Below are 27,651 nucleotides of genomic sequence, written 5' to 3' on the forward strand. Positions count from 1 at the left end.
TATTATTATAATAATAAATATTAATAATAAGCAATGTGCATAGCCAATTTCTTCCAGTCTAGTTTTATGAACCAGAAAACATTCTCTTGCCTCCCAACTTTAGCAACAGCAAACTTTATAAGGGTGTTCCTACTCTTTGTATTATCTGATGTTGAATTTTTAAAACCGTTTATAGCAGGTGGCACAAGCTGTAAACCCTGTAAACCAAACGTGATATTACTGAAGATTTTACCTGTTAAACCTGGAGTGGAACGTCCCTCCAGGACTGTGATTGGACACCCCTGGTCTATACTATATTATTTATTATCATTATTTATTTCTTAGCAGACGCCCTTATCCAGTGCGATTGTTACAAGATATCACATTATTTTTACATACAATTACCCATTTATACAGTTGGGTTTTTACTGGAGCAATCTAGATAAAGTACCTTGCTGAATGGTACAGCAGCAGTGTCCCCCACCAGGGATTGAACCCACAACCCTCTGGTCAAGAGTCCAGAGCCCTAACCACTACTCCATACTGCCACTATACAAATCTAGTCTTATACATATTGACATTGTAGTCATATATTTCATTTCATATATAACTCTTGGTTCTTAATATGGGTTTTCTAAGTGGTTACCAAGATTCCAGCTATGTTTAAAGTTAAACGTTTTAAAGTTTTTAGAAAATTAAACTAATTTATGATTTGTTAGTGTTATTTACCAACAGTGAGTCACAGATGGTATTGAAAGGGTTAAATTAAAAGAAAAGCTTAAAAAGAAAAGCCCACAGCTTCCCTGCCAGGAAGAGTCTCGGTGTAAGATTAGATTAGTCTCTCTGACACTCTGTCCTGGCCAGGCTTCTGACAACTTGTCTAGGGAGATTGTGCTTTGGGGTCTGCAGGGAAGGGGATAAAGCCACCCTTTGTGTCAAAGAGACAGCATCTTGCTGCCTTGCCTGTCTGCTGCAGGGAAAACTAGTCTAGCCAGCTTCATCCTTCTGTATATTGGCCTGTCTGTTTTAATACCTTGTTGGGGGGCGAGATGCTAGAGAGAGAGATGGACACAATCCACTCTCCCCAGTGTTTTATTTTTTTTAGTTTTTATAAAAGAACTACCGTACCTTGTTGAATTGTATTTCTACAGATAACATGATTTGGTGACTGCAATCTGGGTGTCTGCTCTTAAAGCTAATGACCGCAGGTTAGAAATCCCGTCCGAGTTGTCTGTAGGCCTTGCTGGAAACTATCCTGGCAACCAAGGAAGGGCAACTGATTGCTCAGATCAGTGGTATCTGATCATTTTCGTTACTGAACAATTAGATTCTGAAAATCAGGACTGGGTGGGCAAGCGGCAGTCCTGAGTGGGATTTCACTGATACTCTTCACTATGATGTTGATTTGCTTCTGTCTAGCCGAACCTATGAGAGCGAGTAGCTAGAAATCTTTCTTGTTGCTTTTTTTTTTTCTTTTAAATCAAAAAGGCAGATGGCCAGATGACCCCACATTGCTGTCTAGACTTGTTATTATCCCCAGTTTGAAGATTGAATACATCCCCTTTTCAGCCCCAGAGAGACCTCTGCTAAATACTGGGACCAGATTGAGAGGTTTCTTTTTTTTTTTTGATACCTGATCCAGCACAACACTATATACCTTTCCAGTAACAATTAAGAAAGTGTTCGACACCCTTCTGTGTGTTTGTGTGTCTTGTAAAAACTGTGGACACAGGTGTTTAGGATTGTTTATTTGATATTTCTTATGTATTGCATAAAATGGTGGAAGGTTTTATACTACAGTATATTACAGGGATGGAAATAAGACTCCCATTGCATAGCTAGGAGGCTGTGTGGTCCAGTGGTTAAAGAAGCTTGTAACCAGGAGGTCCCAGACTCAAATCTCACCTCAGCCACTGACTCATTGTGTGACCCTGAGCAAGTCACTTAACCTCCTTGTGCTCCGTCTTTTCGGGTGAGACGTAGTTGTAAGTGACTCTGCAGCTGATGCATAGTTCACACACCCTAGTCTCTGTAAATTGCCTTGGTAAAGGTGTCTGCCAAATAAACAAATTAATAATAATAGCTGTTTTATCTATCCCTGGTTTTACTATGAGCTTTTTAATAAGATACCTGAGCTTGTTACCAATACACTGTGGCTAATCAAGTGTGTATTAAAAACTACAATGGTTTAAACTGCAATGCAATAGGAGTCCTATTTCCATCCCTGGATTATCCGTATGGTCTGTGTGTGCTACTTGGATAATACGAGTTCTATTAATTCAATATTATGTTGCTGTCTTCTAGGGCCATCTTGTTTCAAAAGAATAATAATATTACTTCATCCAAGCTTATTAAAATATAACTGCTTGGAAATGACAGAGCAGCTTTATATAGACGAGTGTAGGCTCTGTGTGTTTGATGTGACCTAGTGTTGTCACTGTGGGGCACAGGAGGGATCGAGGGAGCTAGTTTATAACCTCCCCCCCTTTCTGTTAGTAGCCAGATTTGAAAGTCAGATAAGCTGGAGCTGCAGAGCAGGAGCGTGTCCTGGGGAGTGGAGCTGAAACACCTCCAGGGAACCATGCCGATGCTGTCAAGGGACAACTGTTGAGGATCGTTGATTATAAAAAAGAGCCTAATTGTTCAATGAGCTCTGGCAGGGGGGGGGGTCCAGCCTGCTGCTTTGTGATAGCTGTTGGAGCGGATGGATAGGAAGTCAGTCTGTGATTGGATTGGAGGGGAGTGGGGAGTGGGGAGTGGGTTAGCCCCTCTCATCTCCTAGAAAGCTGGGATCCAGTTCACTGTCCTCCAGAAAGGAGGACAGCTTTTGACGTTGATTACCACCAAATATTTACAGCAGTCTAATCCTTTGTAAATTCACAACCTGTGCCGCTTGGTGGTTACTGAGGGAAAAGATACCTGTCCGCTGGGCTTAGACCACCAGACTTCTTCATGCTTGTCAGCCACCAGATCCAAATAACTTTCAATCACTACTGACGTGAATCCAAACCAGCAACTATGACAAAATTACACTCAAAATAAAGGTGAAAGTCACTTGTTACTCCTTTAAAATAATTATATCTATTTTAGTCCTATTTCAAGAGTCAATCAATTGTATTGCATTCAATGGTGGGTGCATGATTCAGAATTTGACTCACTAACTATATCTGTAGTATCCACTTGAAAAAAAAAAAAAAAGTGCTGACCTCCTAAAGGACAGCTAGTGTTAGTGACAGTGTGACTCCAATATAACATTTCACTACGGCACTACTTTGGGTATTTAGGTATTCATAGTATAGCTGTAACATTTTGTTACCTACAGAGTTCCTGTGTATTCGATGGGTCGGATGTAGGTTATTACTGTGAAATCTCAATCCTCACACAGGTCAGAACATTGGTATAGTGGTGGGGTGACAGAGAGCCAGGAAGAGTGGATCTGTATGAGGAGGAATTGGTGGTGGATGGGAGAGGTTAGCGGTCAGATTGCCTTACATGTAGTTTTTATTCAGTCCAGTACAGTATTGGGCAAAAAAAAAAAATTAATAATACTGAAAGTATGATGAGAATTCAAGCAAACCTTATTATAAAGAGGTTTTGATAATCACAGTCTGAATCACCTAATTCACTACCCAGTATACTGGACACAGTGCAACACACAGTTAGGTTTTCCATTGATAAACAGAGGACTTCAGTCCTTGTAAAAGTTTATAGTCCTTCAGTCCTTGTAAAAGTGCATTAACACAGTAATTTAGCCGTTTTCAATGCCTTTCCCAGATACTGTGCCTTTGCAAATTAACAGATGGTTATAAAGTTTTACACATTTCTTGATCCAGCTCCTTTTTTGTTTTCTTTTTAACATTCAGCTGATCACAACTGAGAGAGTTCAGCAGAAGAAAGGAATAATGGTTGTGTTAATAGCTGCAAGCAAAATGACTTTCTCAATTGTCAGTCTGCCCTGAAGCAATTCCATTGTGTGGTGTTGGAATTGCTATTTTTTCCCCTAAACGCCGAGCAGGATAATGGCTGGTTTTGTTAAGTTCCTGTGACTCAGAGCTCAGTTTATTTGCATGCGTGACAGATATAATTTTTCTTGCCGCCCCATCGAGTGTCATTTCTCTTCATCCTGTCTAATAGAGAAACCCACAGACAAGTGCAATTAGACCTAATTGTTCCTTTTTTTGTTAAAAAAAAAAAAAAAAAAGCATAACTGTTCATGTCAGCAGTGAGTGCTGTGGGCATTGACCTAATTAATATTTTGCACAAACCGTCGTAATAGCTTAGGAGCTGCAGTTTTGATCCCTGCTTCCCTTATAGAGAACGTACATCATGGTGCACCCATATGTACATAATTGTTAACATACTGTACATAGGTATGTTTGAAATACTTCTGGTTAGGACTGTATTAAGACCCATTGCCTTCCAATATGTAGTTCCCCGTGAAAATTCCTATTTTTGAAAGAATAGTGTAAATATAGGGGCAACAGTGTGGGGTAGTGATTAGGGCTCTGGACTCCTGACCAGAGGGTCGTGGGTTCAATCCAAGGTGGGGGACACTGCTGTTGTACCCTTGAGCAAGGTACTTTACCTAGATTGCTCCAGTAAAAACCCAACTGTATAAATGGGTAATTGTATGTAAAAAATAATGTGATTAATGTATAATGTGAAATAATGTGATATCTTGTAACAATTGTAAGTCGCCCTGGATAAGGGCGTCTGCTAAGAAATACATAATAATAATATACTTTTTTTTTTTATAACTTAAAAATAAATGCAGCAAGTGTTTGCCTTATTGACGCACTACCTGTTACACTGCATTTAGGAACCTGGCAGCCGGTTTAGTTTGCTTCCGGTAAATTACTGAACACACCGTGTACAGCTGCACGATTTCTTTAAATCGTCTTCAACGAAAAAGACACCAGCTGCATCAAAGATCGGAAATATTTCTGCTAAGGATCACCCTGTCCAGCACAAGAAGGGAGCATTTCCTGCGTTAGTTTTACTTCTATTTATTAACTTATTTTGTTTGATAACACTATGTAACACAATTTTTGTTCCTGGGTAGTAAGTGTTATTTCCTAATTGCTTATGCCTCAAAAGTATAGAAAATGGCTATTATTCCCCACAAACTTTGCTTTTGTGACCAGGACAGTGATATTTTGAAATTTACCTATTTCCAATGAGAAAACTGTGAATTTGTGTATTTTCGTTCACATAAAGTCAGAAAAAAACAACATATGAATCCAAATGAACATGTATTTATACTAAAGTAATACAAAAATGACTACAAAAGATTTAGAAGTGAGTAGTTTTTCGAGATTTACAATTATACTGTAAATCACTTTCACGAATCAGCCCCCAAATGTAGTCTCCCATCATGTTCTCGTTATACTGTTCTTGGTAGCGGCGTTCAAAGTCCAGTATATCCTGGTGGAAGCACTCGCCTTGCTCCTCCGGGTACGCTCCCATGTTCTCCTTGAATTTATCAAGATGAGCATCAAGGATATGGACTTTGAGGGACATCCTACAGCCCATTGTGCCGTAGTTCTTCACCAGAGTCTCAACCAGCTCCACATAGTTTTCGGCCTTGTGATTGCCCAATAAGCCCCGAACCACTGCGACAAAGCTGTTCCAAGCCGCTTTCTCCTTACTAGTGAGCTTCTTGGGGAATTCATTGCACTCCAGGATCTTCTTTATCTGTGGTCCGACGAAGACACCGGCTTTGACCTTTGCCTCCGACAGCTTAGGGAAGAAGTCTTGAAGGTACTTGAAGGCTGCTGACTCCTTATCTAGAGCTCTGACAAATTGTTTCATGAGGCCCAATTTTATGTGCAGTGGTGGCATCAGCACCTTCCGGGGGTCCACCAGTGGATCCCACTTGATGTTGTTCCTCCCCACAGAGAACTCGGTCCAATGTGGCCAGTCCTGCCTGTGGTAGTGCGCCTTGGTCCCTGCTGTCCCAAAGGCAAAGGTAGCAGGGAAACTTGGTAAAACCACCTTGGAGACCCATCAGGAATGCCACCATTTTGAAGTCTCCTATGACCTCCCAGCCGTACTCATCATACTTCAAGGCATCCAGCAAGGTCTTGATGCTGTTGTAATCCTCTTTGAGGTGCACCGAGTGAGCCAGGGGAAGAGACGGGTACTTGTTACCATTATGGAGCAGCACGGCTTTGAGGCTCCTGGATGAGCTGTCAATGAAGAGGCGCCACTCATTCTGGTTACAGGCGATTCCGATTGCCTCGAAGAGACTGGTCACATTGTGGCAGAAGCAGAGCCCATCTTGACGGGTGAAGAAGCTGGAAAAAGGTTGGTGACGCTTCCTCTGATCTGCGACTTGCACACTTTCATCCAACAAGTTCCACTGCTTGAGCCTAGACGTCAAAAGCTCGGCATTGGACTTGGTGAGACCAAGATCTCTAATCAAGTTGTTGAGGTCTTTTTGGTTGGGGTAGTATGGGTTTCTCTCCTCAGCTCCACCTCTGAAATTGTCATCTGGATCTACAATGTCTTCCTCGCTCTCTGACTTGCTGCTCTCTTCTAAAGACGGCTGCTCTCTCTCCGGAGGAGTGGGTACGGGGAGCTCATGGCAGTGTGGCACCGGGGCGATGGATGAAGGAAGGTCCGGATACGTGATAGCAGGTGCATTCTTGCCAGTCCGACGTTTGGAAGGGTCCACCATGCAGAAGTAGCAGTTGCTTGAGTGGTCAGTGGGTTCCCGCCAAATTCTTGGGATAGCGAACTTCATGGCTCTCTTTTCCCCTCTGTACCATCCTACAAAAATACATTTATTTCACCCATGACTAATGTGTAAGAGTTTCTCGCAACATTTTTCATATATGATATATTTTTTCAATAACATTGAAAATTGTAAAACATTTTAAAATTAAAAACTTTTACAATTTTAAAAATTTTAACAAATTCAGAGCAACAATTGTCCATCTTACCTTCCTGATTTTTTTTGCAGTGCTCGCAGGTGAAATGAGGTGCCCAGGGTTTGTCTTGATCCCCGACAGGCATGCCGAATTATGCCTTGTAGGCCTCACACATCTTAGCAGATGCTTCCACGGAGTACTTTTTTGCTCTTGTCTTGATAAATTGGCCGCAGACATAGCAAAATGCGTCTGCCGGATGCTTGCAGCCTCTTGATGCCATCTCAGAAAAATGCAGATATGTATCCACTTAGGCAGCTGGAACTAAACTGAACTGGTGGGCTTAAGGCCCTTGTATTTATACAACTATTTATATTACTGGAAAGTTCTAGAAGTTACTCCAAGTTTACTCAGCACTGAATCTATCTGGAATGTTCTGGAAAATAGGTAAATTTCAAAATATCACTGTCCTGGTCACAAAAGCAAAGTCTGTGGGGAATAATAGCCATTTTCTATACTTTTGAGGCATAAGCAATTAGGAAATAACACTTACTACCCAGGAACAAAAAAAAAAAAAAATTGTTACACAGTGTAATTCACTGATGGTGAAAATAGAATGTCTTTTAAAAGGTGGACATAAAAAGCGAAATATTCTACAATTTAGCATGTACTGTTTTTCAGGTAAGCATTTATATGTTTAGGAACATTTGTTGTATTATAACTAGAGAAAATGAACGTTATTTTTTTCTGCTTTTAATAAATATTATGTTTCATCGTGAAATATCTTGAAATACCTATTTTTTTAGACTCTGAAATAACCGATCTTTTACTGTGGAGACAAATACAGCCCTGCTCATAGTATAATGCCTTTGAGAACTGCACATCCAGCTGTTTTGCATACATTCTTCAGTAATTTCCTTTGCCTGTGGCTGGCCTTTCAATTGGCTTTAATACATGGTACACCTGCTTTTCCAAATTTGGTTACACTTTGCATTGACCTTTGTGATAATAAGTACGACGTGAATCACAGGGAGGGAGGGGGGGGGGGGACCTGTTTTTGCCCTGCACTGGTCATTAGATCAACATTGAAGGCTATTGCTTGGGACCAGCTTGCCTGCTGAACCTGTTTGGGGAGATGCTTTTCTGCATGCTGTGAATACTTTTTCATGGCATTTCCACAGTGTTCTTGCCTGAGGGTAAAGATGTTGCTTTCATACCTTGTTACTTGAAATATATAATAACACAAAAACTGCAATAAAGAGAGAGAAAAAGTGATGAAAGATAATCCTATTTACATGGTAAACAGTCCCATTTAACTAAACCCAGAACCAGCTTGCTTTAATAATATCGTCTCTCGATATAAATATTCAGTGGGAAGAGTGCCTGTTGGCTGTTACGCAGTTGGGTAGAACTGCAATATATTCTAACCACAGATAAAATACAGCAGCGTTACAAAGACGTGAATGTATTTGGAAACAGAGAAGTGGGTTAATGATTGTTGGAGGTTATTTCAATTTACTGGAACTTGGTGTTGTACAGTACTTGCATCTTTGGTTAGTTATTCTGCAGTAGACCAGAATGGAATTAGCTGGCTCTTAGAACTGACAGGGTTCCAAATGTCCCTTCAGTCAATCGTAGGGGTACGTCTGCAGGTGCATGCATTATTCAGCATCAGTTCCATGTGCCTAATTGCTGCCAATCAAATTTACAAGTCTCATGTAAATATCATAGGCTTACAGGAGAGAAATGTGGTTACTACAGATTTGGTGACTGCATTGCGATCAATTGTACCTGCATGTCACAGCTGTCAAAAGTGGCCAACAAATACATCAGTAGTGTTGAATAGTGATGATGCAGGTTATACTGTGACGCTAAAACTGTGACTCGAGACCCAGTCACCACTGCTCACATTGCTGGTCCCTGTTCCCCAGAGCGTTGGCAGGGTCTTAATACCAAGGCGAAGAACCATTATTATTCTTTCTAATATCTGTGGAGATTCCTTACCTGATGTGCCATGATTCCATCATGAGGGAGTCTTCTCGGAACCGGTGATTCTGCTCAGGGGATCACGGGGAGATAGATCCTGAGCGCACAGGCTTATGTACCAAGGAACCTCTTTACCTCTGAAGTCATTGGTTTAGGACACCTCTAGCACAGCCCCCATTTGGATAAGCTCTTTGTAGATGTATGGGAGCTAGGGTGCAACCCCAGCCATAGCCTTAATTTACACGGGTAAGGTGAGGGGGGCACCCCCACACTTTTTCAATGTCTGGGAAATGTCCCCCTCACATTTCAGCAGTACTACAACTTTTATTTCTCAATAATTTAATTTGTACTGTAGAATCACTAGTCAGCACCTCAGTCTCCACAAGGAATCAACTCAGGCAATGTTGGCACGCAATGCATTATGGGCGATCTCAAGCAGAGAGGAGGAAGCAGAGCCTGTCAGTAAAGAACTGTTTCTACAAGTTTTTTTTTCTTTCTTTGTGAAATTTCTGAATCGTGATGCCATTTCCTATGTCAGTGGTCACAATACTATAAATATATTTTCTATTTGAATATTGTTGTTGTAGCGTGGCTGTGAAATACACCCTCCGAAGAGGGAGTTCACGACCGCAAAGAGGCACCAATCTGAATGAAATTAATGTTTATTTTTTATTGTATTGTTTTATCCCCCAACTACAGAAACTGGCCCCCCCCCCACACTTTTGAAACAAAAGTTACACCAGTGTCCCCAACAAGGGGGAAATAAACAAATAACTCAAATATTCCATTTGTTTTCAGAACCGTCAAATGTTGGATTTAGTACCACAGGGCCTCTCTGAGGGGCCACTGCCTGGCACTTGCTGAATATGCAGATGCAAGGCTGTTGTAATGGAATAAGTTAGTTTGTAAGTTTGGGGAGAGCATTAACATGCAGATGGTGTGTCAGCTCTTCAGACTCTGCTACAGTTAGCAGTTTGTACCTAATGAGAGATCAGTCAACCTCACAAACCCAGCTGAGAACCCACAGCTGCCAGAGGTTATGGATAGAAATTGAGATCTTAAATTAGATTACTTGTATTAAACAGGATTGAGCCGTTGGACGTCCCAGTGCTGAGTTATCGCTATTAAATTGGCAGGCTCAAAGACCCTTCTATTCTGTACTTACTTAGTTTTTCAGTTTCTTTATTGAACTTGTTGGCTGCAAGATCCCAGCATTGAATTATTTTGTTAGTCTTGAGCCCACTGGCTTACTGTTCCGGCTTCAAGTTCTCTGTATTGAATTTGAAGGGTCACATATAACGCTTTCGTTATAGACATTGTGTTGAGCTGCCTGCTTTTAGATCTTCAGTACTGAGCCCAAAACATTATTGGTTATGAGATCATACTTGGGTACGGTTCTAGCTTCCCCAGTATTGAACTCACTGGTTCCATGTACATTATATTGAATGTGTAATATACTGCAGTAAACAATTAATGAGTAATGTATTTTGAAAATAAAAACAGAACTTTTTCAATAAGCATATTAAAAGCCCATTTCTTCCAGCTCCTATTCATGCAGGCTTGGAGTCTTTGTAGGAAGTCGATGTGCTGAGAAATGCGCTGGCTGCTTTATGTCTTGGGAATAACTTGCATCAAAGAGAAAACTCTGTTTAAACGGGACACTGTTTTTCTCTTGGGTGTTCACTTCTGAGCACTGTGCTCATCCACAGTTCGTTGGCCATGGTATGGTATGGTATGGTTGGTAGCAGATAAAAGCCTGTGGTCAACAAATAACTTCTAAGTCATTCTGTAGGTCCTACTACGGGTATCATAACACGTACTGTATTTCAGTCTGATTTCTGTTTGTTTATTTATTTATTTATTTATTGCAAATTATCACGCCAGCTTTAGGTGTGCGCGTGAGTGTGTTTGATGTCTTTCTTAGGCTCCACAACAAAGATTGCTGGTTTCACAGACCACAACACCACCTAACTTGAACTACCTAATGTGAAACCAGCCGCATATCTCTTTACAACAATACTCTCATGCCCATGTTCTTTGGCTGAGACCCAGAGCCCAGACCTGCTGAATGAATAAAAAGAAATCTTAAAAAAAAATCTAATAGACCGTGAAATTTCTCTTTTCACTCGATTGCAGGAGGCTGAGCAAGCTCTCATTCAGCGCTGTGCGAAGCAATAGAAATGAGAAACCGCTGGAGTTCAGCAGCAGCGCGCTGGGAGTTTCATTTTAATGAATGCCACGACATCCCATAATACGCTATCTGCTTTCCCAAGGGAGGAACACATTTTTAAATAAGAGTTTGTTACATGGACAAAGACAAGAGAACTGCAGAGTACTCTGGCTGGGCAATCATTTGTAGACCCTGTAAAATGCAGTAAAGACTATAGAACATTGTCTACATCCTTGTACGAATGACTTTGTTTTCTCTATATTGACTGTTGTTACAAAGTAGTAACTCTAGCCTCTGTGATGCAAATATTTGTGAATGTGTTGCAGTAACTAAACTGTACCAGTTTAAACTTAAACACTAAAAGATTGTGTTAAATTCACAGACGTACAGTCACCAAGTCACTTAATGAAAAATGACACATTCATGAATTATTATTATTATTATTATTATTATTATTTATTTCTTAGCAGACGCCCTTATCCAGGGCGACTTACAATCGCAAGCAAATACAAATACATTCAAGTGTTACAATATAAGTCATACAATAAGAACAAGAAATACAATAATTCTCAAGTGTGACAAACCACAATTCAATAATACAGCAGATAATAGTGAAAGTTACATCAGGATATGATTAAGTAGTGATAGTTACATCAGGATATGATTAAGTACAAAATACTACAGATTAAACACTTGGCAGATTACAATATTCTGAGGTACAGGATTAAATGCAGTAAAATAGGGGGCAGATAAGAGCAAAATAAAGCATATTTAAATGAAGGGTGATAGTGTCCCAGGATACAACAGAGGAGTTCTACAGGTGCTGTTTGAAGAGGTGAGTCTTAAGGAGGCGCCGGAATGTGGTCAGGGACTGGGCAGTCCTGACATCTGTAGGAAGGTCGTTCCACCACTGCGGAGCAAGGGTGGAGAAGGAGCGGGCTCGGGAGGCAGGGGAGCGTAGCGGAGGTAGAGCCAGTCTTCTAGTGCAGGCGGAGCGGAGAGGTCGAGTGGGGGTGTAGGGAGAGATGAGGGTCTGGAGGTAGCTGGGTGCAGTCTGATCAAGGCATCTGTAGGCTAGTACAAGAGTCTTGAACTGGATGCGAGCGGTGATCGGGAGCCAGTGGAGCGAGCGGAGTAGTGGAGTAGCGTGGGCGAAGCGAGGTAGAGAGAACACCAGGCGAGCAGCAGAGTTCTGGATGAGCTGGAGCGGACGGGTGGCGGACGCAGGGAGGCCAGCCAGGAGGGAGTTGCAGTAGTCTAGGCGGGAGAGTACCAGGGCCTGGACCAGGAGCTGGGTAGCATAGTTGGTGAGGAAGGGTCGGATTCTTCGGATGTTGCTCAGGAAGAATCTGCAAGTGCGTGCCAGAGTGGAGATGTGCTGGGAATAAGAGAGGCAGGGGTCCAGGGTGACTCCAAGGTTCTTAGCTGAGGAAGAGGGAGAGAGTGTGGTAGATTCCAGAGGAACAGAGATAGAGAGATCAGAGGAGGGGGAGGAGGAGGGAAAGAAAAGGAGGTCAGATTTAGAGAGGTTGAGTTTGAGGTGATGCGAGTGCATCCAGGAGGAAATAGCAGACAGACAGGTAGAGATACGGGAGGAGATGGTGGAGTCAGAGGTGGGGAAGGAGAGGAAAATCTGAGCATCATCAGCATAGAAATGGTATGAGAAACCATAGGATGCGATGAGGGGGCCCAGGGAGCGGGTGTAGAGAGAGAACAGGAGAGGACCCAAGACTGACCCTTGGGGGACTCCAGTCAAGAGAGGGTGAGGTGTGGAGGTTGCTCCACGCCAGGTTACCTGGTAAGTGCGGTTGGAGAGGTAGGAGGAGAACCAGGCCAGAGCAGTGCCAGAGATCCCCAGGTCAGCAAGAGATGATAGTAGAATAGAGTGATCAACAGTGTCAAAGGCAGCAGAGAGGTCGAGGAGAATTAGGACAGAGGAGAGAGAGGCAGCTCGGGCACACTTAAGTGAGTTGGTGACAGACAGAAGGGCGGTTTCAGTGGAGTGAGCAGAGCGGAAGCCAGATTGGAGAGGGTCAAGCAGAGAGTGGTTGGACAGGAAAGCAGAGAGCTGGCGGTGTACAGTCCGCTCGAGGGTTTTGGAGAGGAAGGGTAGGAGGGAGACAGGACGGTAGCTCTGGAGGGAGGTGGGGTCGAGGGTAGGTTTTTTGAGGAGGGGAGTGATCGAGGCTTTTTTGAAGGCAGAGGGGAAGATGCCAGAAAGTAGAGAGGTGTTGAGGAGGGAGGAGATGAAGGGGAGTAGAGCAGGAGCAGCAGCTTGAAAGAGGTGAGTGGGGAGGGGGTCCATTAAGGTTAAATTATCCCTTAAGGTATAAGGGCGTGTGAAAGAGATGGCTGTAGTGGGTGACGTCAGACCAGGGAAATGAAACCACAACACAGTATTATTGTTATTATTAGGTTATTTATCCAAGGCGACTTACAGAAACTAGGGTGTGTGAACTCCGCCACAGGGTGCTATGGGTCCCACAAGTGAAGTGCACAAAACGTTTTAAAATTGACTGACAGGTTGGATCTAGTCATCCAAATTGTCAGTTTCCTTCTCGTGATATTTGAGTCACTCTCAAATGTATTTTAAAAAGAAACTGTTTGAACAAGCGTTCAATTCCTTGTGTACCTCAAGGGGTTTATTATTATTACAATACATTATTATTTACTTAGCAGACACCCTTATCCAGAGCAACTTACAATTGTTACAAGATATCACATTATTTTTACATACAATTACCCATTTATACAGTTGGGTTTTTACTGGAGCAATCTAGGTAAAGTACCTTGCTCAAGGGTACAGCAGCAGTGTCCCCCACCTGGGATTGAACCCACGACCCTCCGGTCAAGAGTCCAGAGCCCTAACCACTACTCCACACTGCTGCCCACTATAGCCAATGCCATAATGGTTCCAAGTAATATAAAAGCAATCAACGAGAGATGGATACCTTGCAAGCTTATACAATAGTAAATGCCAACTGGATGATTGTTCAGCGTTATGTTTTATGTTTAAAATATGGAGTGTTACAGATGCAGAGAGCACAAGCCAATTCCAGTCCGAAGTGAAATAAAAGCATACAACCTAACCACTAATCCATACTGCTGCCCTTACTACTCCACACTGCTGCCAATACTAAGCCCCAATGAGTAAGCAATGCAAAATTGAGTTTAAAAATAGAAAAACCTGGTCAAGAAACAACAAAGCCTAATTTAAACATTTAGTACTTGTAAACTAAACTGATGCACGGACATTTTAAACTGGACACTCCAGTGGTGATGACCATACAATCCTCTCTTTTTTTTTTTTTTCTTTTTGTTTATGAAGCAGTTCCCAAGTTTCAAACATGATGTGTGTCCGGTCTTAGCATGCCATGTTGACTCTTCTGCGTGTTGTTTATTGAAGTCCTTTTGTGTGTTTATTCCAGCAGGATATCGGTGGATTTATAACTCGGGGAATGGAAGCTTGGCTGTGGACGGGGAGAGAGGAATACGGCCATTCGCTCCTGCAGACAGCCAGCAAACACAAAACTTTGTGAGGACTGGGGCAGCTGAGAAAAGGTAGGCTTGACATCCACAATAGTTGTTATTAAGACAATAGTTAATAGTTGATGTCCATCATTACTGTACCTGGCAACGGAGAGTGCATTAGCAACAAGATCACCTAATTAAGAGAGAAATTACATCTTTTAAAAGTTCATAGCACTTCATTATTTTGATGGTTTTCTTGTCTCTGCCATAGTGACAATGGGAACAAGCGAAGTTCTGCATTATTATTTGTTTATTTATTATTTGTTTATTTAGCAGACGCCTTTATCCAAGGCGACTTACAGAGACTAGGGTGTGTGAACTATGCATCAGCTGCAGAGTCACTTACAATTACGTCTCACCCGAAAGACGGAGCACAAGGAGGTTAAGTGACTTGCTCAGGGTCACACAATGAGTCAGTGGCTGAGGTGGGTTTTGAACCGGGGACCTCCTGGTTACAAGCCCTTTTCTTTAACCACTGGACCACACAGCCTCCTATAGGTAACAGCGTACTACTTCTCTATAAACGTCTGGTACAGGCTGCTTGGTTTCTGGTATTCGTATGCAAATTACAGTAATCCGTGTGTAAGAAAACATTTTGTTTACTGTATGACCTGGACTCGTTCCCTATTGCAAAGACAACAAAGAGCCATTGTGAAATAACTAGTCGAGAATTTATTTATATATATATGTGTGTGTGTGTGTGTGTGTGTGTGTGCATATATATATATATATATATATATATATATAATATATCTTTTTTTGTTTTTTGTACCACAATATCATTGCAAAGTGGCTGCCTGCAATTTCAAACATATGTCACGTGGAAATAAAAGTGCAGCAATCTATTTTTGAAAATGAAATGCTATACTGTACCTGCAACAAAATAAATATTTCAAAAGGAGCCTGTGTCATTAGTTTGTAATGACAATTGCATCTTGCCTTTCGTTCTTCCAGAGCGTTTCGCTTTGAAGTCAACTGTCCTGGGATTTGTATTTGCGTTTGAATCCAGTTGAGTTGGGTACAAAAAAATCTGTGCATGACAGAGAAATCACAAATCCCATTAGACTGAGCTGAAAGACACTGTTCTCTAATTGTTCTGGCACAAAGGCATGGTGTGTGTTTGGTCAATTGGATTATTGGACGAGTGCTGGGGTTTAGGCTGTAATCTTGGGGTGGCGAACAGTAATTCAAATCCCAGCACTGCTGGAAAACCGTTTGAGTGCAGCCGTTAACAAATACTGTAATTAGACCGCAGTTTTCTGTGGCTGATAATTCGCCCTGTTTGGATAACCAGGGGAGTCAAGAGTCAGACAGCGGAGTTAGCAAAGGCAGATTAACCTAGCCAATGAGAATGAAAGCTCAGTTCCATTAGGCTACGTACACACACATTGCAGTTGGCACGACAACCGTATTCACAAACGGCACTTGCTGCGGTTATTTGTTGTGCACACACGCCTTTCATTACTGAAGTGAGTGACTCCCTGTTTAAACAAACAACTGAACTCAGACCACCGTTACACAACATTCGTTGGGTTTGTGTGGCGGCAGCATGGAGGCTGTGTTTTTGTTTATGCTTTTGGAAGAAAGATGGTAGATCGAAACATTTGGGCGATCTTCCGACCAGAAGGCTGGTCGCTACGACTCGAGTGGTCTCCAAATGAGTGGATTAAATATGTACGCATGTCTAAGGAGTCGTATATGCGTCTTTGTCATTTACTGACATTTCCTGGAGTGCCAAAACACACAGATGAGACGTTTGGTATCGGTGGAAAAACGAGTTGCGGTCGCACTTTGGTGTTTGGGGACACGAATTGGCGCATTGTCCCATATTGTTTTATTTATGTCGCAAAACCAATATATATGTATGCACTATTTACTATTGTTTTGGATTTACTATTCATCAGTATAACAAAATCAACTTTGCTCATCAGGCACCTATATTTTTGTTAGCCATGTTTATCACACGTAAATGTCTGATAAACAATGACATCATTACTTGCGCAGAAATCCACCCAGCATCTACTGTGGTTGTTTTAGTGCAGTTTTAATACACACACACAGTTGCTGTGCATTAAGTAATGGAACTGAATTAATAAACTGTACTAGTTACCTTTAAACTGGCTTAAAAGTGCTAAATACGGTTAGTGTTCACACTACGCAGCGTTTAATGCTTCGAGACCACCTCAGGGGCTAGTCTCGAGTCCTGTTCTAAATTAGATCACATCAGGTCGTGTGGTTTATTAGAAGAGTGGACGCTGTAATACAAAACTATATTTTTTGTGTATCCCCCAATATCCCAATATGCATTACGAAATACTCAGAGCAGGCGCCTGAAGGACTTGCTATCAGTGTACACTCCGCACTAGGTATTAATTTTTATGTTTAAAAAAAAAAATCTGTCAGGACAATTCTGTTAAACTAGTGGGGAAAATAACAAAAGCACAACATTAAATTAAGTGACTGCAAAAATGAAATGCAAGTTAAAAGTAGGATCAAGGATAAACAATTCACGTTATTTGTCAGCTCTGTTTGAAATAAAATTAAGGGGACCAGAATTAGGCTCAGGCAAGATATGAAGGTAAAAACAAAGATCTGTAATGAACAGCCTTTTCTGAGTTTAATTATGAAATAGAATCAGCTCAATTTGATTTCAAAATAAAACCTGAAAACTTCAAGCCCTACTTTGTGTGTTGTCGCATTTACTTTTTTCCAGAATACTTGTTTTATTTATTTTTAGTAATATGGACCTGTATTTAACAAATAACATATTATTTTAAAATATAATACAATGCATGGATGGATACTATCATATTCATTTCCACTGTTCATTGCGCTGCTAGGAACTGTAACCAAACTATTCTAATAGTGTGTGGATGCATTAAGGCTGACTAAACATGAATCGGTACTTCAGTGTGCACGCTTTGAGCTGGATTAATTAGAAAGGTTTTGAGTACCATTCTCGAGATCGGTTATGTAGTGTGGACAGGGCCTTAGGCTGTGTGTGTATGAGGCCTTAGACCAAGCGTTTGTAATGATGTAATATTTTATTTCCAGGCTATATATTTAAACATACAATGTAAAAATATAATGTATTTTACTGACTGCAAAATTACATGCAAATCATCTTACATTGATTTTTTAAAATTTTTTTATATCTATTGTTTTTTTCATGACAAGGGAACAAAGTAATTGAATGCTGTTTCACCCATTTTTCATGTGAACACTGGGTACTGGGGAAACCTACAGTTTTAATTAAAACAGCAGTGTGTATGTGCATTGTTGCTTGTATGTGTATGAGAAAACAAGTCAATAAAGCACTTCACAGAATTAAAACACTGTGTACATTACTCACATTGACTTGATGCACTTGGGAAACCAAGCAGAGAATGACAGGAAAACACATAGAACACCCAGTACATGTGTTCCACTAAGACTACATAGTGTTGGTCTGTTTGCTACAGTGGCTATTGGAGAAGCCAAGTGGCTAATGAGCTTGTTTTGTGTCCCCAGTGGAATACAGCGATTTGAAGGTTCCAATCTTTCATTTCTTTACAGTCATGCAGTAAAACGTTCAGGGTTGTAAATAACACTCCCACACTCCCATTGCATAGCGGTTTGAGCTGCTGTAGGTTTTACTATGAGCTTAAGTAGGCACACTTGATCATAGTTAGACAAACCCACAGGACCAGAAATCCTGGAATGGATTGAAATTGTTTTAAAAAGGGTGTCTTGTACTAAATTGATTTTAAAGATCGATTTTAAAGTGTCTTTTGACGGCGGAACAGTATCGCAGTATCTTGAGGGAAATTAAAGCTTTAGGAACATCCATCTGATGTTCTCAGTACTGTTTGCCTTCTCACGGCTGATTTAATACATAATAACGTAGGTCTAAACACCGGTGTGTATGTGGATTCCCCAAATCGCCTGCGTTCAGAAAAGATATTGGTTTAACTTTTCAACTATATTACCTATCTAAGATACAGTAGCAACTTTGTGTCACCAGCTAGAAGCTGTCTGACTGCTAAGGGGTTAACTAATTATTCTGTGTCCGACAACCATGAAATTGGTGTTTGGCTGACAGGGATGTCGTAGCGATGACTGTGTGACTTCGCTGGATTACATGCATTGAGATAGCAAAAAGGAAAACTAACAATGCAATAATAATACTAATAATAAGGACAATAATAATAACTGCCGGGTTGTCATGGAATTCAAATGACATGGAATTCAAAATGAGGAGACATTTTTTTGCAATGAACTGCACCTTGGTACGTCTTATAGAGCTGTTACTACATGTTGTTTTGTTTTGTTGCTGTCTTTTTAGAGCTTCATTAAAAAATCTCTTGGAGGGGCTTCCAAGTGGCGCATCCGGTAAAGACGCTCCACGTGGGGTGCAGGATGCGCTCTATAGCCTGGACGTCGCCGGTTCGAGTCCAGGCTATTCTATTGATGACCGTGGACTGGAGCTCCCATGGGGCCACCCGGGGGTGGGGTGGGGGTTGGGGGCTTAGGTCGGCCAGGGTGTCCTCGGCTCACCGCGCACCAGCGACCCCTGTGGTCTGGCCGGGTGCCTGCGGGCTTTCCTGTAAGCTGCCCATAGCTGCGTTGTCCTCCGACGCTGTAGCTCTGAGGTAGCTGCATGGTGAGCCTGCAGTGTGTAAAGAAGTGGACGGCTGACGGAGCATGTTTCGGAGGACAGCGTGTGTTCGTCTTCACCGCTCCCGAGTCAGCGCAGGGGTGGTAGCGGTGAACTGAGCCTAAAAAATAATTGGGCATTTCAAATTGGGGAGAAAATAATAAAATAATTGACAACTACTAAAGATCTTAGATGACCAGGCTAATTAGTATAAGGAATCTGAGCCATAACATGTGGTGCATTTTTTTTTTTTGTCATTAATTTTTTTTTTTTTTTTGTAGCCTACACAATGTACTGTACCTTGTGTATGCAACTTGTTGTAAAGGTTAATTTGAAATTAGACCTAATAACTGAAAGCTTTATACTGTTTGAATGGGAGATAATCATGTTGATTTGTATCCAGCATTACTTCGAGGGCTCATGACTTTGTTCTCCAATAATGATTCTGTGATATACAGTAGCTCTTGGAGGTGACAATACAGCAATGTGTCTTTGGCATCAACACAGGAGCGACCAATATCTGCATTGATATAGAGTTTAGAAGCCTGTAACTTTTTTTTTTATAATTGTGAAAATTAGTTTGCTACATGTAATAAGACTCTGAATCTAGACTAGATGGGAGCCATGATGATTATACTGCCATCTAGTGAGAGCCTAGAGAATTGCATCTATCAGGCGTTGACGGGTTAACCATCCCTGTGGTCAATTGTCCAGTTGAAAAGGATGCTTGCTTTTTATGCATTACCTATTTGCCTGTTAACTCTAACAGGGGAGGTAAATAGTCAAACCCTGAGAGTATGTCACACAATATTTATTCAAGTTAAAAGGGTCAGAAAGGTTGCTTTTATCCAAACAAAATGCAAAGGTCTCTCTTGCTAATTGGGAGCCTCATCCTAATGCAACCACAGTCTCTCAATTGAACAGTAAAATAGAGGGGCGGTTTATAGAGCTTTACCCTGGGTATAGATTATTAATTCAAGCTGTTATCGCATGCTAATTTAACAGACCACCTGTGCATTTTTATTTTCTATCGGCCCACGCTTGAGGTGTCTTTTGTGCTGGAAAACTCCCTCTGTGTAGAACCTGTTAGGGCCGTAAATTATTGACTCGGCTCCCCACATGTATGGATAACTGGAAACTGGCTTGTGCCGCAGGTAGGCCAACTGTTAAATGGAGGATACCTGAAAGGCAGCCTCACAGGGACAGAGACGCGCAGAAGAAAACCGAACAGGTGGCATTCGGTGTCAGCAGGCATATTGTACGCCAGCGTTCCAGCTTTACTGCCAACAGAGCTAGTTTAAACTTTGCACAGTGATCCATTTCATGTAATCACATTAAATTAATGGATTGCTAATTGAATTAATGCAATGCAGTCGTCTGTTTGACTTGGACAGGGAAAGAGATGTTGCATCTTTAATGGATCGCTTTCCAAAACAATGACTAGCTGATAAAAAAAGCTGATCTTTTACCTGGAAGCCTGCATGATACCTTATTCCACTCTAAACAAGGAAAGCAGTGAGGGAAGGAACAACTTTTTCTTCCCAGTAGAAGAGTAGAAAACGAAATCCAAATAAACCAAATGGACTACACATTTCAACACTATTCAGGTTGTTCTATAAAAATAATTTTATAAGTAAAAAAGTCTGTGAAATACCTGTAAAAGAATACGTTGGAAGAATTCCTTAACTGATTTAACTGAAAGATCAAAGATCGTCTCTCTGTGGGGCTCTCGAGTGGCGCATCCAGTAAAGGCGCTCTGCGTGGAGTGCAGGATGCGCCCTATGCCTAGAGATCACAGGTTCGAATCCAGGCTATGTCATTGCTGACCATGCGGGTCTGAGCCATTCAGATCTGTGTTGTCCTCCGGCACTATAGGTCTGATGGCTTCGCTGTGGATCTGCAGTGCGAAAAAAGACGGCTAGGGAGGGACACGTTTCGGAGGATGCGTGATCCGAGATTAATAAAAATACAATTAGGAAAAAAACTGGGGTAAAATCATTGGCGACGACTACATTTAAATAAATAAATGAGCAGAGAGAGAAATGGAGTTACATGTTACAGTATTTTATATAGATGTGAACAGACCTAAACTAAGGATGGTGGATTCTTTGTTTTGCTGTGGAATCCCAATAACTACTTTCAGGTTAGTTAAATCCAGCTTATTGCCTAAATAACAATTTTAATGCAACAGCTTTTCCACATGGTAAACCTGTCACTTAAGAAGCCTGATCCTGAAATGATGTTGGAAAATAATATCCAGCTCTACTTTACCAACATCATGTGATGTAACAGAAAAAAGTGTTCTGCTGTTTGCATATGCAAATGTAATTATTTTATATCATTATAAATAATAAACCACTATTGACAAGAGTGGTAAATTGCGGAAGATGTTTGAATAAGAATTCCAGGAAACATCTTTTTTTCCCCTGTTTATTAAGCAAGCTATTTCATGTAGTTATAAATAAATAATATAAAGGCGCAGTAATTTTGCTGTATTGTTGTATTCAAATGCAAATAGTTTATCTTGAAAACTGAATGGTTCTGGGTGGAAATCTGAATCTGCAAGAAATAACATGTTGTCAAAATGGATTAAAGCATCTTAGCCTCATTTGTATGGGCAGATGTAATTCACAATCAAACTATTATATAGTTGCTTGCAACACAAAGATGATTTCAAAGAGGCCGTCACGTAAGTGATAACTGCATATTTGTCAGCAGGGATGGAAATAAGTTTCCTCCCAAATTGCATAGCAGTTTGATCCATTCCTGGTTTTACTGTGATTTTAATGACATGGCTAATCAAGCTCATGTTAAAAACTGGAATGGGCTGCTATGCAATGTGAAGCTTATTTCTATCCTTGATCAGTCATATTATTTCCTATTAAAGGGGTTTTAGCCTAATTAGTGATATTATCACAGGTCTTGTGTTGAAGATCTTATGGAGCATTTTGAACTGGCATCCTTGTTCTTTTAACTTTCCTTTTACTATATTGTTAAGATAACTTGCTCTCATTTTGTGAACCGCAGAAGTTAAGCCAAAATGTAACGTATCAAATGACATCAATACAACTTGTGTTCTGATTTTTTTTCAAAGAAAAATGAATTTAGTACTTTGTGGGTTAAATTGGTTGCTTGTTTCATATTAAGCACTGTGGCCACAACTATGCTTTACAGTATAGTACAAGAGATCTCAAGTGACAGGGCTTGCAGTTTGATCTCATATATCTTTGTGATTGTCAAGCAGCGTTGCAAATTGACTGGAAGTGCGGCCCTATTAAATCACAGCCTTTAATAAACTGTAAGGCTAACTGCATACAAGATCACATTTGCCTCTCAAAATAGATGAGCATGACAAAATGACTGTTGACTCTGAATCTGGGTTCTCTCTCTCTCGCTCTCTCTCGTACCGTACAACAGAACCAATGGTGTGGGGCGAATTCTTTCTTCCTTCTCACCTGGCAGTGTCAGGATTTAATTTCACAGCACGTCAAGCCTAGAATTTGAAAAAATTTTAATAAAATAGTGTAAAAAGCATAACAAGTGGATTGGGGGAGGGGTGCAGGGAATGACTGTACACACAGAAAACAGAGTTCTCTGTGCTCCTTATCTGTTACCAGTATGTAAATGTATACTTTGGTTAGCTGTTCTACCAGGTTTCATGAAATCATTACATAAGCATGGGTCTGTACGTACCACTACAGGTATAATACACTGTTAAAGGAAAGCTTCTGAAAAGACTCCCAGAAGTCGTTTCTGAAGTGAGGTTTAAAGAATGACCACTTTAGAGGCGTGCAACTGTAATATATGCCCCCTCTGCAACTGTAGCAGCTATGAGTTAGTTAATAAAAAAAAAAAAAAAAAAAAACTTTGCAAAGGGGACAGCAATTACAGTTGCATGTAGTCATTTTTAAATCCTCACAGTTTTCCACTTCAGAAAGCCTTGTAAATAATTATTCAAGCAGAAACAGCAATACAAAACACGCATAGTAGAAAACAGGTAAGAAATGAAGCATTCTGGAAAATGTAGTAGATCACTTTAAACGTGTAGCATTGCATCAACCGAGTGGAGAATTCTTCACCAGATCATGTTCATGATAGGAATATTGTTGTGAGAAGCGTGGAGTTTAAACCTGGGGTTCTGAATTCAGCTGGCTTTGTACAAAGGTAAAATTCTGATCTACCCCCAGCCCCACGTTTTTGCTCCTTCTTGTTTTAAGTCTTGGGCGCAGGAACATTTTCCGCAGAGGTGAAATGATTCATTTTGCATTTGAAGAACCCTGATGCATACAGTATTTAATAGCACAGTGCAGCCACTTGTCATGAATCCTGCATTCCATCAAGTGGCTCTTGAATAATGAATATGTGGGCTTTGTTATCAGTGTTACAATATGCCATTATATATCTGACACTTAACAAAACAGACAACCATATTATAATCCAGAACGGCACTACGTCAATCAATCTGCGCGTCTCCTCTGAGTGATTTAAAAGTGTGACTGTTTCATCTCTGCCGCTGCTCCTCAGTCATATGTGTGAAGATGTGTATCGTTTATTTCATTCCAGCTCTACAACTTTGCAGTATCCCACAGAGCTGCCCGTAAACATCTCTCGCTCTTGCCCGCTGCTACTGCCTTCTCCTGTCAGCTCGTCGTCCCCCCCCCCCCCCCCCCCCCCCCGGGGCCGTTTCTCGTTTTGACATAGAAGAAAATCACTTTTTATGTTTTCGCACGTCTCGGAGGGCGAGAGGGAAGTGACCTCATCCCCTGTCCGTGGCCCAGACCTGTCTCACCGATTTAACACAATCAAGTCTTCCATCTGTCCGGATGATGTAAGTGTTTATTGGACCCCAGGCTGGAGAGATGACACTGGAGTAGCTGGGAACTTCTGCTGAAGGGCACTGTCTGCTTCAGTTTCTGGGCAGAGCAGTGTGTGGTGGTCCTTTCACTTGTGTGGGATTCCTCCAGGTTCTTGTTTTTCACCTTGGAAGGGACAATGCAATCATGAGGTGTTCTACTGATGGCACAGAGCTGTTACTGTGCAACACACCCAGCTGCAATATGTGCTTCTATACCACACTCTGGAGGGGTCACTTTTTCTCATACATGGGCTATGCATACTAGTGTAACTTACATTTTTTTTGGTTTTGCTTACGTATCTACAGAACTGGCTATCCAAAACTTGGTACAGATATTCATGATCAGTTTTTTGAGAGTTTTATAATCTAGGTCAGTGTTTTAACTTCTCAACTGTGCCTAATGACACAGAAAACGTAGCTGCATTTTTGTTATTACTATGCTGCTGTCCTAGGATATTGCTATATGATGAGTGTTGAGTCAGGGTTGTTCCTCCATGTCATATTTTCTTGCTCTCCGAGTGCTTTTACTCGTTCATTCTCCCTGATCTTTATCTCCTATTTTTGACCATGGGTAGTGTTGTCATTAATTCCTGAAATTTGCGAGGTGCCAATCATCTTGTAAAAAGAGCACAGTGCTTAGATGATCTTTTTTAAGAAAGAAAAAGTTGATATTGCATGTTTGCAGGAAGCTCATTTGGTTTCAAGTGATGTTGCTTGTTTTTAAAATAAACATTACAAGGTAATTGCAGAAGTATTCTGTAATATTTTGCAGTTTCTGAAGTCCCATGATCCAGGTAGTTTGGTAGTCCCAAGGATACGGACACGATTAGGAGAATTGGCTTTTTCTTATCGACTCCCAAAAACCTGGAAGGCTCTTTCACATGGCTGAAGAATGGAATTTGATGATAACCTCTCATTTTTTGGTTATAAAGACCGTATTAGGGATTTGCTTTAAACTCCTTGGCACACAAATATTAATTGTGTTGTTTTATGTATGATTGTGTATGACAGGATCCCCTACTGCTGCCGATAAAGAGGCACAGTTGTTTGTGTAAGATCAAGTGCATATTATGGCATTTCTCCCTAGGATAACTTTCATTCAGTTAATTAAGGTATAATGTTTCTTTGATATTTTAGTTTTAGTAGTTTATTGTATCTTGTAGTATACTTGTTTTTGTGTTGATCTTATGTTGTATTTGTGTATTGTGATATTTTTTTGATCTGTTTTTCTCCCCCATTTCCCTCTTCCCAAGGGGTGAGTAAAAGAAAGGAAAGTTAATAGAAAATAATTGTTCGCAAAAAAAGATTTACAGTCTAAAAAATTTACAATCTAAATATTTCCATCAAGTGTACTTATTTGAATTTTGAATCTATGTTTAAGATCTACGTTCTGGGATTTAAACCCAGAGTGGGATTCAAAGCCTCTGTGTCTCCCAGATCCTTCGGCCTTCGAAGCTCGGGATGGCACGGCTAAAAGAACTGAATCTATTCAGTCTTGAACAAAGAAGACTACGCGGCGATCTGATTCAAACATTCAAAATCCTAAAAGGTGTAGACAATGTCGACCCAGGGGACTTTTTTGACCTGAAAAAAGAAACAAGGACCAGGGGTCACAAATGGAGATTAGATAAAGGGGCATTCAGAACAGAAAATAGGAGGCACTTTTTTACACAGAGAATTGTGAGGGTCTGGAACCAACTCCCCAGTAATGTTGCTGAAGCTGACACCCTGGGATCCTTCAAGAAGCTGCTTGATGAGATTCTGGGATCAATAAGCGACTAACAACCAAACGAGCAAGATGGGCTGAATGGCCTCCTCTCGTTTGTAAACTTTCTTATGTTCTTAATCTGTGGGGTCTGCTTGATACAGTATTAACAGGAGTTTCTGATCTAGTGTATCGTCTGATTCACAAATTGGAGAGTCAGAATCTAAGCCCAGCCCTGTGCTGTAACTGAGACCCAGGCAGGTGGCAAGGCCTCAAGGAATATTAACATGCATGGCAGCCTTGCTAGCGTGTACTCTGGAAGGAAACGAGGGAAATGATTTTCACAGCCCCAGGTATTATTTATTAATATGTAGAGATGCTGATACACGGCAGCCTTTTGAGAATTAATGCACACTCGTTTCCAAAGAATAAAATAAATAAATAAATATGGAAGCCTATGCAATCGACTTTTAATAGAATTTTTTTTTTCAACAGTTTTTTTTTTTCCTGTTGATTTCTGCAGCAGGATCTTCTCACGTTTTTTATATTGGTTTTTCTTTTTCATTCTGCTGTACATCCTTGCTTGAAAGGGTTGCCTACTTAAATTGCATGAAGAGGAAATGACACACTGCTGTAGATATGTTTTAGCTTTTCTTTACTTGTCCTGTTTTATTTGCACGAGGTTACCCAATTGATTCCTTGCTAAATTCTGCATGTAAACCAATTTCGGGTTGGGGTTTAAACAGCAAACAACATCTGGTTTAGTTTATTGTTTTTTACGTGGCCTGATTGTTATACATGTGTTATACATGTGTTATAAATGAGACAACGATTGATTCTTAACATGGTCTGACTTGCCAGGATGCTCTTAAATATAAATATCATCTTTTTTATTTTTTTTTAACAACTATATATATATATACATAATGATGATGCAACACTACATTCTTCTTTAAATACTACTGTAACTCGCAGCCTTATTTATGGCTGTGGTGAGATCATTTACCCTTGCACAGAAAGGGCAAGCTGTGTGTGTTTTTTCTGGTCAAATTGCATAGTGTGCATTTTTGTTTTTTAAGAAACCAGAAGGAAAAATGATCAGTTGCTAAAGACAGGCTTTCCTTTTTCTTTTCTTTTGCTTATACTGAAAAAAAAAAAAAAATTGAGATGTAACAATAAGTCGTTAATCAACGTGGATCTGATTTTGCGAGCCTGAGTCATTTATTTACTTTAGGAAAACAGAATAGTAGTCCTCTGCCGTACTTGTTTCCATCCAAGCCCTGGATAAATGCCATACCTGTGCCTGCAATAGCTGTGCCACCCCCTACATCACAGACTGATAGCTGGCATTTGCAAGCCTTCACAACAGCTTTGCAGCTGAAGCCGTCACGATTCCTAAAATGCATACACAAACACATCCAAGTCCTGAATCACTGTAATTACAGGGCTGGTTTGTATTTAAAAGTAATTGTTTAATAAGCTGGCTTGAGTGCGCTGTTATTGCAGTCCTCATCGGGGATACACATGTGTTGGACCTCAGGTGTTGCTCATGATGTTGCTCAGGATCTGAGATTGGTAGAGTACTACACGTCTCGCCCACATGCTTTGAATGTCTGGATCATTGTTTTAACATGGGAGACGGTGAGAGATGGTAGTTGTTAGATCGGCCTTAGATGTTACTTGTACTTTATCCTCAAAATTGACCTTCTTTATGATCTTAAGTCTTTTACATATATCAGACTTTTTGTACATTTGAAGTAACTCGTTTATGACGCAGCAGTCAATGCGAAAGCAGAAACCTGGCACTAAATCAGTAGCTTAACATGTAGCCATGCAGGTTTTGTGACAAATTCGTAAAATTCACAATTCAGAAATATCTGACCGTAACCAGGGTTTAGAATTGAGAACTGTTTTCCACGT

The 27,651-nt window shown here is 40.8% G+C and overlaps 1 protein-coding gene across 8 annotated transcripts in view; it reads left to right on the forward strand.

The window, feature by feature from the left end:
* Nucleotides 1–27,651, forward strand: part of LOC117433285 (protein TANC2-like) — a 222,268-nt gene that overhangs the window by 21,100 nt on the left and 173,517 nt on the right. For 7 of the 8 annotated variants that reach the window (XM_059006723.1, XM_059006722.1, XM_034055416.3 and 4 more), the window contains one exon: nt 14,433–14,565. The gene's annotated coding sequence lies outside the window, so the exon portion shown is untranslated. The remainder of the gene's footprint in view (nt 1–14,432; nt 14,566–27,651) is intronic. The other variant, XM_059006721.1, reaches the window with a different exon arrangement.

Source organism: Acipenser ruthenus, chromosome 33, assembly GCF_902713425.1.
Source record: "Acipenser ruthenus chromosome 33, fAciRut3.2 maternal haplotype, whole genome shotgun sequence".
Lineage (NCBI taxonomy): Eukaryota > Metazoa > Chordata > Actinopteri > Acipenseriformes > Acipenseridae > Acipenser > Acipenser ruthenus.